Source organism: Gekko japonicus, unplaced genomic scaffold (assembly GCF_001447785.1).
Source record: "Gekko japonicus isolate JY-2015 unplaced genomic scaffold, Gekko_japonicus_V1.1 scaffold34, whole genome shotgun sequence".
NCBI lineage: Eukaryota > Metazoa > Chordata > Lepidosauria > Squamata > Gekkonidae > Gekko > Gekko japonicus.
In genome coordinates, this window is record NW_015173673.1 from 1,802,324 (window position 1) to 1,813,377 (window position 11,054).

General features: G+C 41.8%; 1 protein-coding gene and 1 non-coding gene across 3 annotated transcripts in view; one reads left to right on the forward strand and one right to left on the reverse strand.

The window, feature by feature from the left end:
- DCP1B (decapping mRNA 1B) overlaps window positions 1–11,054 on the reverse strand; it is a 75,418-nt gene that overhangs the window by 49,624 nt on the left and 14,740 nt on the right. The gene's annotated exons all lie outside the window — the stretch shown is intronic.
- TRNAA-UGC lies at window positions 8,231–8,302 on the forward strand. The gene has a single exon. It is a non-coding gene; the product is annotated as a tRNA-Ala (tRNA).

The following is an 11,054-nucleotide window of genomic DNA, read 5'->3' on the forward strand; positions in this document are numbered from 1 at the left end:
TCTGTTCCCTACACAGTTGCTCAAACTATGTCTTGAAAAAGGGCAGAACGCATCTTGTCTCCCAGTTGTCCAAACAGTTCCTACAGGAAAAAGGATGACTGTACCATGACCCTGCCGCTTTTCTCAATAACTCTGGCCCTCCTCTTTTTGCTGAACAATTGTTAATTAAAACAGCATAAAGAGAACAAGGGTAGCACAGCATCTACACGTCTGACCTGGGAACAGGAAGTCTTCAGTTTAAATTGGCACCAGCCAGGGTGTCATCAGATGGCTGTAGGCAGGCCACTATGCCTCAGCCCCATCACCCCTAATTGCAAAATAATGACAAGCCATGAAGTAGCATGAGGCAAACCCATCCAAAATGAAGAGTGATTACCATCTGCACAAAACTCTGAAATGACAGAGCTGCCTATGATAAGTTTTCTGGTATATTACCTAAAATCTTCTACCAGAAACTTTTTTTAAATGTACGATACATTAATTCCTCTCCTTTCCATCAGCATACTAAAACGATACAAAATAAGGATCCAACCATTTTTTTAAAAGCCAGAACAAATCATGACACCCCACTGTTTATGGTAAACAAGACTAGTGGTACCAAATGAGAAGTCTTGACATCTGAAAATACAGCTGGAATGGACATGACTAACTCAAGAAAGAGCTAGAATTAGGTATTCCACAAAATCTGCATGGAACAGGGAGCAGAACACAGTGGGTTCTTTATCCTGTCACCAAATGATGCGCTTTGGATGAGGATGCTGTGAAGGCAAAGGAGCAAGACAAAGGTGAAAATTTTCTGCAGATAGTATGAGCTTTATTGCCCAAAGCAAGAAGGAAGCCTGAAGCTTCTGCCTTTATAGCCCTTTAGGGAAGGGCTGTGGCTCAGTGGCAGAGCACCTGCTTGGTATGCAGAACGTCCCAGGTTCAATCTCCAGCATCTCCAGTTAAAAGGACCAGGCAGTAGGTGATGTGAAAGACCTCTGCCTGAGACCCTGGAGAAAAGAAGAACAGACTGGATTTATACCCTGCCCTTCACTACCCAAAGTAGTCTCAGAGTGGCTTACAATCCCTTCCCCTTCCCACAACAGACACCCTGTGAGGTAGGTGGGGCTGAGAGAGTACTCTCAAGAACTGCCCTTGAGAGAACAGCTCTGAAAGAACTTATGACTGACCCAAGGTCACACCAGCAGCTGCATGTGGAGGAGTGGGGAATCAAACCCAGTTCTCCCAGATTAGAGTCTGTGCTCTTAACCACTACACCAAACTGGCTGCTGCCAGTCTGAGTAGACAATATTGACTTTGACAGACCAAGGGTCTGATTCACTGTAAGGCAGCTTCATTTGTTCATGAGTCAAGGTATATCACCCAACCTACTCTAGTCAATTGGTACAAGGAAGCAACTTTGGCTAATGTAGCCAATTTCCTTGCAGTTACTCTTTGACCAGACAAGGGTGGTGGCATTCCTCAGCTCAGCACTGCAAAACTCCTAACGTCGTGCATTACTCAGTTGAAGAACAAAAGCAAACATTTTGAACAGGCTTTCATCTTTTCACAATGTGTTAAGTCTGCCAACATGGCCCATTTCAAGGCAGTCCTACATGATTCCTAATTGGGCAAGCACACAAACTTAGCTGGATTGGTGTTACCTGTACAAAAGTAATGTGTGCAAAACCAGAGCTACATATTCAACATGACAAGTTACTCATTAATATTAAGACAGCGGAAATCGTTCTTTAATCCAGGAAATCTGTTTCGACTTCTGATTTAAAGTACGAAGATGTAAAAGTCCCTGTAACAGTGTTTATCTTGTCTAACTGAGTCCTGGCTGCTTGCATAAAACAGAAATGATGATCCAAATGACAACACGATCATAGGCTTAGAAAGCCAAAGCCACGCTTTAATCAAATGCATTAATAATGGAAGCAACCTGGATCTTCAGCAGTATCTTGAGCACTAAGGCAGCATTTGACACTCTAGTTAGGAACGCACGTTTACAGGAAGGCAGTCTCCTGGCTGAACAAGACACTAATCAGATCTAAGCTCTAAAGATTAAATGTATTAATGTTTTGCATAAAACCTGAATATAAAGCAAAGGCAACAAAGTCGCTGACACATGCTGCTTCTGAAAGATTCATAACTCCAGGCACACAAAAAAACCCCCAGCAGTTTCACCCATCCTCCTGAGATCAGTTTGTGAAGCCATTTGCAATCTTAGATTAATTTCACTGGAAAGGTTGCATAGTTAAAGGGTAGACTGCATTCCTTTCCTTTTAAGGGGATGCTATCCTGCACTTATTTTTTAATTGCTGGGAAATATCTGAAGCTTGCTTTCAGCCCTTTCACCAGAACAGACACTTTTTAAGGGGATCACACTGGATACAGATGAAAGCACCTAAATATGCATTGCGTGGTCTGAGCTTCCATATATCTAGTGCTGATCTGTAACAATACTGAACTGGTCCTCATTAAAAAATATATCCTTCGTGTCTTTGGAAAAGAAGTTTTCAGACTGGGCGAAGGCCATCCATCCAAGCGCCCCTTGGAAGCCCATCTTCCGGCAAACATGAAGGGACGTTATCAGAAACTGCGGGGGTGGTGATGAATGAAAACCAGAGACCTCTGTGACTCGGGAGGTGATGAACTGACAGGCAGATGGAGCCCATTATCTTCACTGCTCAAGCCAAGTTTTCCTGTAAAACTATTGGGGGTGGAGGGAGCTTTTGAGCAAACGCAGGGCAGAGACAGCAAGAAAAAGGCTGTGAGGAAGAATGGGAAAGGGAAAGGGTAATGAAAGAGCCACTGCCTGGACTTCAAGGCAGTAAGAAATAAGTTTCCTAAAAAGTTCACACTTTAAGGATTCGGCTGCTGAAGTTTATTGCCTCCCCTGGCTATTCGGCTCAATTTCTTCTAAAGCTACGGTGCAGCTGACAAGCAAGCGTTCTGCTATTTTAATCTGAGTTCTGCAACATTCTTTGGAAGGACAGGATGTTTCAGACGATTGTTCGACAAGCAACTTCAGCGTATCGCCCCCTCCCTACGCACCTGGCGGCGGAACCCAGTGTGAAGTATACTGGCAAGATGGTCCATGAAACCCAGCTCAATTGCTTCTACATTCCACCTGGAGGTAAGGACCCAAAGCTATGATATGTACACACAACTGTTCTAAAAAAGGAGAACACCAATATTTTGTGGCGTCTGTGAAAAGGGTTGGTTTTTTTTTTTAAACTGCTGGTGAAGTATTACAAAAATCTGGTTTCTAACTATATAAGAAAGAGATTTATAGAACAGAGAATTCCAAAAGAGATGTGCCATTTCAGCAAGTGTTTCAAGCACCTAATTAATATTAAGGCACTTCCATTTAGCAAACATGTACACTAAATTTAAGGGGGAAAGTTATTACTCTAAAAAGGGCTGCCAAAGCTGAAAAGAGTATACTAAAATAAATGCTCGCAAAAATGCTGTGGCATTTCAGAAAAAGAATGGACTGACTAGGGCTCAGAGCCAACTTTGTATATATGTTTTAGATTCTTTAATTACCCTAACTTTCTTAGCACTGTGCCAATCGTTGGGGAGTTGGTATTTTTCACTGCCACAAGGTAGCTTGGCTGTTATTTTGGAATCTGCCAAACCTGAAGCACTTCTGTTTTCTAAGAGCCAGTTTGGTATAGTGGTTAAGTGTGCGGACTCTAATCTGGGAGAACCGGGTTTGATTCCCCACTCCTCCACTTGCACCTGCTGATGTGACCTTGGGTCAGTCACAAGCTCTGGCACAGCTGTTCCGGAAAGAGCAGTTGGTGTCAGAGTTCTCTCGGCCCCACCCACCTCACAGGGTGTCTGTTGTGGGGAGGGGAAGGGAAATGAGTTTGTAAGCCGCTCTGAGACTCCAAGTGAAGGGCGGGGTATAAATCCAATCTCTTCTTCTTCTTCTTCTCTTCAAACCAGCTTTAAGGCTGCAATTCTGAATCCCGTTACGTGTCTTTTTAGAGCCTCTCTGAAATCAGGAGCACCCCATCATGAGTCCTTTGGCAGAGGACTGCAGTTTTGCCATTTCAGATTGTGGTAGCGAGATGGACGTGTGTGCAACTTTTGTTTTCTGGTCTCTCGCTTTTATAAATTCTGAACAGACACACAATTAAACATCTTGAGGGTCTCTGCCTGTTTTCACACAGTTAGAATAGACAGCCTCTGTTAAAGGGTATGCCGTAGCGGGGTGGAGCCGGAGGAGTTATCTACTTGAAATGCTTCTGTTTTTATCTCTCCCCAGCTTCCACTAATACGTTTTCTATCAAGTATGGCCTATCTTATCTTGAAAAGATATCCAGAATTCCCACAGTTGACAGTGTGCTATCTGCACATCCGTTGCTGAAAGCCTAGTGTGTTACTCGTGTCAAAACCCATAAATGGGACTCTCTGGTGCAGCATTATGAAATGCAGTAATTGGTTTCTGAAATCCCACTGACACCCGGAAGCTCAACAGGTATCCATTATAACTAGGGTTGCCAACCTCCAGGTGGCACCTGGAAATCTCCCACAATTACAGTTGATCTCCAGACAAACCACGTTCAGTTCCACAAGACAAAATGACTGCTTTGGAGGCTGCACTGTATGATATTATCCCCTGCTGAGGTCCCTTCCCAAACCCCACCCTTTCCAGGTGCCACCCCCCCCCCCAAATCTCCAGGTATTTCTCAACTCAGACTTGGCAACCCTAATTATAAGGTTCTTCTCATATACATCAGGGTCTTTCTCCCAAACAGGAGAACTGCTCAATGTAAAATCAGCAGCAGCCGCTGCCAAGTCACATAGTGTTGTTATCTTAGGCCCTTCAGCCCCCCTCTTCTCACATTGCATAGTTTTACTCTGATATAATATCGAACATTAACACAGATGTACACTGAACCCATTACCAGACTGAATTACAGGGTTAATGGGCTACTGAAATTATTTTTGCCTACAGTTATGACATGAAAAATATGAAGACATTTTTGGTTAACTCTGCAAGAAAAATCCAAATAGCACATTAGTCTATGAAGCTTATAGAGTCAAACCCATTGGTCCATCTAGCTCAATACTGTGTCTATAGCCCTCCAGGAAATACTTCCAGGCCCTGCTCCCTGGGATACTTTATCCAGACATGCTGGGTGTTGAACCTGGGGTCTTCTGCATGCAAAGCATGTGCCCTGCCACTGAGTTACACCCCTTCTCCATTAAGGCTAACTCTTTGTTAGTGACTATATTCGGCAATGACGAGTTTGCTGCAAAGGATGTGGTATGGACATGGCACATGCATTATGTACATTGATTTCGGTATTAATCTCAATGTACAGCTTGTTTTTGTAAAAAAGAGAAGACGAGGAGGAGCTAAAGGCTGTGCGTGCAGACTGTACAAACTGCTGCTTAGGAGGAGTCTTTTCATCTATTAACATTAGTCAGTCCTGTGTCTCCTGAGACCGATATAGGAATCTTGTAAAGGGAAGCAGGCTGAAAAGTCTCCAGAATCAAACAAGGAAAAGAACATACACATCACACCAGTTCCAAGGCATGAATTAGGAAACCCTACTATTCTATATATAAGTGCCAGAATTGTGGCAGCTACTTTGGATCAATCGTAAAAGTGTGGAAGTCAATAAAGTTGGGCACGACAGGTGTGCTGGATCAGCTTTATTAATCCTGAATGTCTAATAGATGCAGTTAATTTGTAAAGCATATAGAATGGAGGTTGATATATGTTTTACGAGTTATGTAGAGCTGTTTTCTAAGAATATAAGAGAAGCCATGTTGGATCAGGCCAATGGCTTATCCAGTTCAATACACAGCATCACTGCCCTAGACATAGTGTTCCATCTATACCTGGTGGCTAATAGCCACTAGTGGACCTCTGCTCCATATGTTTATCCAATCCCCTCTTGAAGATGTCTATGCTTGTAGCTGCCACCACTTCCTGCGGCAGTGAATTCCGCATGTTAATTACTCTTAGGGTGAAGAAGTACTTATCTATTCTAAAACTACTGCTCATCAATTTCATTGCAAGCCCACCAGTTCTTGTACTGTGAGAAAGGGAGAAAAGTACTTCTTTCTCTACCTTCTCTGTCCCATGCATAATATTGTAAACCTCTTTAACCTTTCTTCATAGGAAAAGTGTTCCATCCCCTTAATCATTTTAGTTGTTCTTTCTTGCACCTTTTCCAATGCCATAATATCTTTGCTTGAAGTGCAGTGACCAAACCTGTACACATTATTCCTAATGAGGCCACACCATAGATTTATACAGGGGCATTATGATACTGGCTGATTTGTTTTCAGTTCCCTTCCTAATAATCCCCAGTATTGCATTTGCCTTTTTTATTGCAGTCGCACACTGTGTGGACATTTTCAGCTGAGTTATCTGCCATGACTCCAAGATCTCTCTCTTAGTCAATTACCGTCAGTTCGGACCCCATCAACATGTATTTATAGTTGGGATTTTTAGCTCCAATGTGGATTTCTTTGCACTTGCCCACATTGAACCTCATTTGCCATGTTGATGCCTTGACAGCCTTGACAGATCCCTCTGGAGCACCTCGCAGTCCTCCCTGGTTTTCACTGCCCCTGAACAACTTAGTGTCATTCACAAACTTAGCCACTTCACTGCTTACTCCCAACTCCAAATCATTAATGGACAAGTTAAAAAGCAACATACCTAGTACTGAGCCCTGTGGTACCCCACTGCTTAACCAACTTCCACTGTGAAAACTGCCCATTTATATTCACTCTGTTTCCTGTTAATTAACCAGTTTTTAATCCACAAGAGGACTTGTCCTCTTATCCTATGACTGCTGAGTTTACTTAGGAGCCTTTGATGAGGAACTTTATCAAAAGCTTTCTGGAAGCCTAGGTAAAGACTGTTTCTTCTGCTAAGTTTCTTCTCAGACCTTTGACTCCCCAGCAAACCAACTGGTTTTAGAACGCTATTCAAAGTCAAAAATATTTATTGTTGTAGCCACAGGCCATAACAACGAAACAGATAACCCCCTACACACAATTCACATCTAGACAGAGAATTAAAACATTCCGGCATAGCAAAATAAACAGAATTTAAAATATATAAAGTAATAATTAGTACAATAAAAATACTGAATGCTAAAATATGAAATAATTATAATAGTTTGACTAATATTCTGGTAGGAGCAGATGAAATTAATTTCTTCCTTATAAATGATGACAGGAAAATAAAAGTAGCCACCTTAAGAGTAACGTCTGGGATAGCATCAGCCAACAAAAATGTAATACATTTCTCCTCTGAACCAGAAAAATTTGTAAGGAACTGGTTCAACTGTTTATTTCGAATGGGCTCATAATGAGAATATTCTAACTACAACCAGAGTAACTTAATTTGGATGATGTACATGGTGGTGGAAAATGCAGTTGATTTACGATGACCCCATAGGGTTTTCAAATGTGGCAAATGTACACAGATTTTGGGGCAAATGATGCAGAAAGGCGTCCCTTAAAAGAAACCTACAGGTCTGCAATATTTAAACTCTACAATTCCACAACACAATCCACCCAATAAAGCCATGCTGTTTGAATGAATGGGGTGAAAGAGATTTCCTATGCAGAGAAATTATACTGGTGACCCATTCTGCGATACAGAATGGTTTGTCTCCCAAACGGAAAACTCCCTTATTGTTAAAAATAATAATTTAAGTTTCCTTGGGTAGCTATTGACGTACACATACCATGAAATCAAACTGCTTTCAAGTATTGCTTAACTGAACATTGTGGTTATCAACACACTTAAAGGATTTTATTTAGTTGATCATTCTTCCTACTTGAATTTCAAAATTCTCTTACAGCTGGAATTGTGTTTAAACACAACAAGTGCTCATTTTTATATTATACAGAATAGCAACCAGGCAGCTTAACCAGCATTATAATGTAGTCAGCAATGTGTTGCTCAAAATAATATATAATAGAAAACAGTTTATAGTTATTTGAGTAACTTAAGTACTAGCCAATTTAATAAAAGTGCTGAAAAAGGTAATTTTCTTTCAGTAAGCGCTAATTTTACTTTTAGACTGTGGTTGGCTAGACCAAGCAAATTGCTATTATTGAATCTACTCTTGATTGCAGATGGGGGGCCATGAAGTGTGTTTGCCCTGACAATGGAGCTACTTCTGACTAAAAATTTGAGTTTGAGAGGAAAAAGCATTCACTCTATGGAAATCTGGAAATAACATATGAAACTGAAGGAGCTGTGGCTCAGTGGTAAAGTGTCTGCTTTGCATGCAGAAGGTCCCAGGTTTAATTCCTGGTATCTCCAGTTCAAAGAATAACATAAAAGACCTCTACCCCAAACCCTTGAGAGCCCCTGTCAGACAGAGTAGAGAATACTGACCTTGATAGACCATTGGTCTGATTCAGTGTAAGACAGTATAATGTAGCTTCAACACATGAAGCTCCAGTATACTGAATCAGACCACTGGTTTCTCAAAGTCACTATTCTCTGCTCTGACTAGTAACAGCTCTACAGACTCTCAAACAGAGACCTTTCACATCATTTACTACCTGATCATCTTAACTGGAGATGTCAGGGATCGAACCTGGGACCTTGCGCATGTTCTATCACTAGGCCATGGTGGTGGAAAGTGCACTCAAGTCACAGCTGACGTATGGCAACCCCATGAGGTTTTCAAAGCAAGAGACATTCAGGGGTGGTTTAGCATTGCCTGCCTTTGCATCACAATCCTGGTATTCCTTGGAGGTCTCCCGCCCAAATACTAGCCAAGGACAACTCTGCTTAGGAAATCAGGCTAGCTTGGGCTATCCAGGTCAGGGCTAATGGCTCCACCCCAAAAATGTTAAGTATTTAACTCCACATACCCCAAAAAACTATGTGAGGATGAATAAACCCATGTTAGAAAGTATTTATAAAGACTGCATCACATTTTCTAATTTGTGGTCCCCTTTCTTGCTATGATGAAATGCTCTCTTAGCAACCTTTCACAGCCCAGTACAAATAAATCTAGAGAAGGCAAAGAGTTAAGAGGCAGATTAAAAATATTGATGAGCTCTATGTGGTTAAGTTTAGCATATTGCCCAGGCTTGTCAGGTGTTGGAGAAGCAGTAAAGAGCTTTTTGTACAGTATACTGGATTGACCAAGGAAGGGCAGGGGAGGGAATTTGCTACTTCCTGTTCTTTGTCAATCACAGCATCAATTTTGCTCTCACTGGTCATAATCTTAGAAATCCTGGAAGAAACATCAAGATTTATTCAAGGCAGCAGCACATGCATAGAGGAAAACGTATCAAGATATCAGGTTAACAATGATAGGTCAAGTTATCATGATCAATGAAGCTATGCAAACAGGGCTTCATTTGAGCCAAATCCTACATGTCTCTCCATCATGTGGTTTTAGTTCCTGGTTCAATAGGAATTACCTAATGTGACCTGTGCTTAAGGTCAGTGTTCACATTCTCCTTCATCATTACAGTCTGGTGATGGTTAAGGTGGGGGAGGGGAATCTGCACCCAAGAGTAGTAGAGTGATAGAAATAAGCCTGCAATCAGGGCAGGAGTGGGAGATCCCACAACGCCAGCTGTCGTGTCACATCACTTCGTCTTAAAAACTGGAAATGACATAAGGCAGCTCTAGGAATCAGCAGAAACTCTGTGGCAAAACCACAGAGTTTCTTGCAATTCCTACAGCTACCTATTTCACTTCCTTTTTTAAAACCTGAAATAACACGATGCCACAGCCAGTGTTACGGGCCTTCGTCCTCATCCCTGCCCACAGCCCTGCCACCAGTTGCCACACAGTGCAACCCTTCCTGCCTGGAGCCCCTAGCTGCAGCTGACTTCCCATGTTTTAACTTCAGTTAACAGGGAATCAGATTTACATCTGCACTGACTTGGAATCCCAAGGTGTCATTATACCCATGAGTAATGGATCTAGACTGTAGGCTCTACCAGGGGTCTTTTGGTAGAAAAAGAGCTGCCGTAGCTCATTAGCATAACTAATTAGCATATGCCACACCCCCTGACATCACTGGAAGTGTGTCATAAGGCCACACCCCCTGACATCACCGGAACCTCTTGATGACTGTTTTTTGTTTCTTGTCCTTAGCCCTTTCGGTCTGTTGGTTATGGTCCAGCTCCCCCTCTTCCTGTCACATGACTCTGATATCACATCCCGGGGTGCTCCTTTGTTTTTTTAAAATAAATGATTTATTCCCTCTCCTAAAAAGGAGAGATATTTCGCTTAAAGTTCAGAAAGGGGCGAGGGTATATAGAGGGGTAAAGGAAAGATGAGTGGTGTTAAAGTATTAGTATATTAATCTTTTAGTATTAAAAGTAAACAGTCCATAATATCTTCTACCGTCGGGCGTTCTTCTTTTCTTCTGTTTCTGTTGAATAAGGCAATTAATATATTAGTAATGTCCTTCTGAGATTAATTTCTCTTTCAAAGTGTAATCCGAAAAATAAAAAAAAGAAAGTTTTTAAACTTTGGGGTCTTTTCCTTTCTTTTCTCTCAAGTTGTATTTCAATCCCGTCGCTTCTCCGGCTTCTTCGTCCTTCACCTCTCCCTCCGAGCTGCTGTCTTCCACGCTTAGTGATGACATCCACTTGGCCAGTTCTGCTCCTTCTCCTTTACTGACGTGCCTTTTCAAGAAATCTTGAGCCTTAAAGATAGAGTCTATTTTTTCTCTTTTCTCTTTGAACTTGAAAACCAGTCCTTCGGGCACCAGCCATTTATAACTCGTTTGATGTTTTTGCAAGAAGGTGGTCAAGCCTTTATATTCCTTTCTTTTCATTCTGATTTCAAATGGAACATCTTTCAAAATCCTGATCATTTGATCTCCAATTTTCAGGGGTGACGCTGATGTAACCTTTAAAATCTGGTCCCTGAGACGCTGTTTTGAGAATTTCACAACCACTTCTGCCGGCAACTTGTTTTTTCTTGTGAAATTGGAGTAGGCCCTATAGACCAAATCCATTTCTTCTTTTATTTTTTCCGCTTCGTTGCCAGTTAGTGGTGCTAAAGCCACTGCCAAAATATCTCTCAGGTCCTCTCC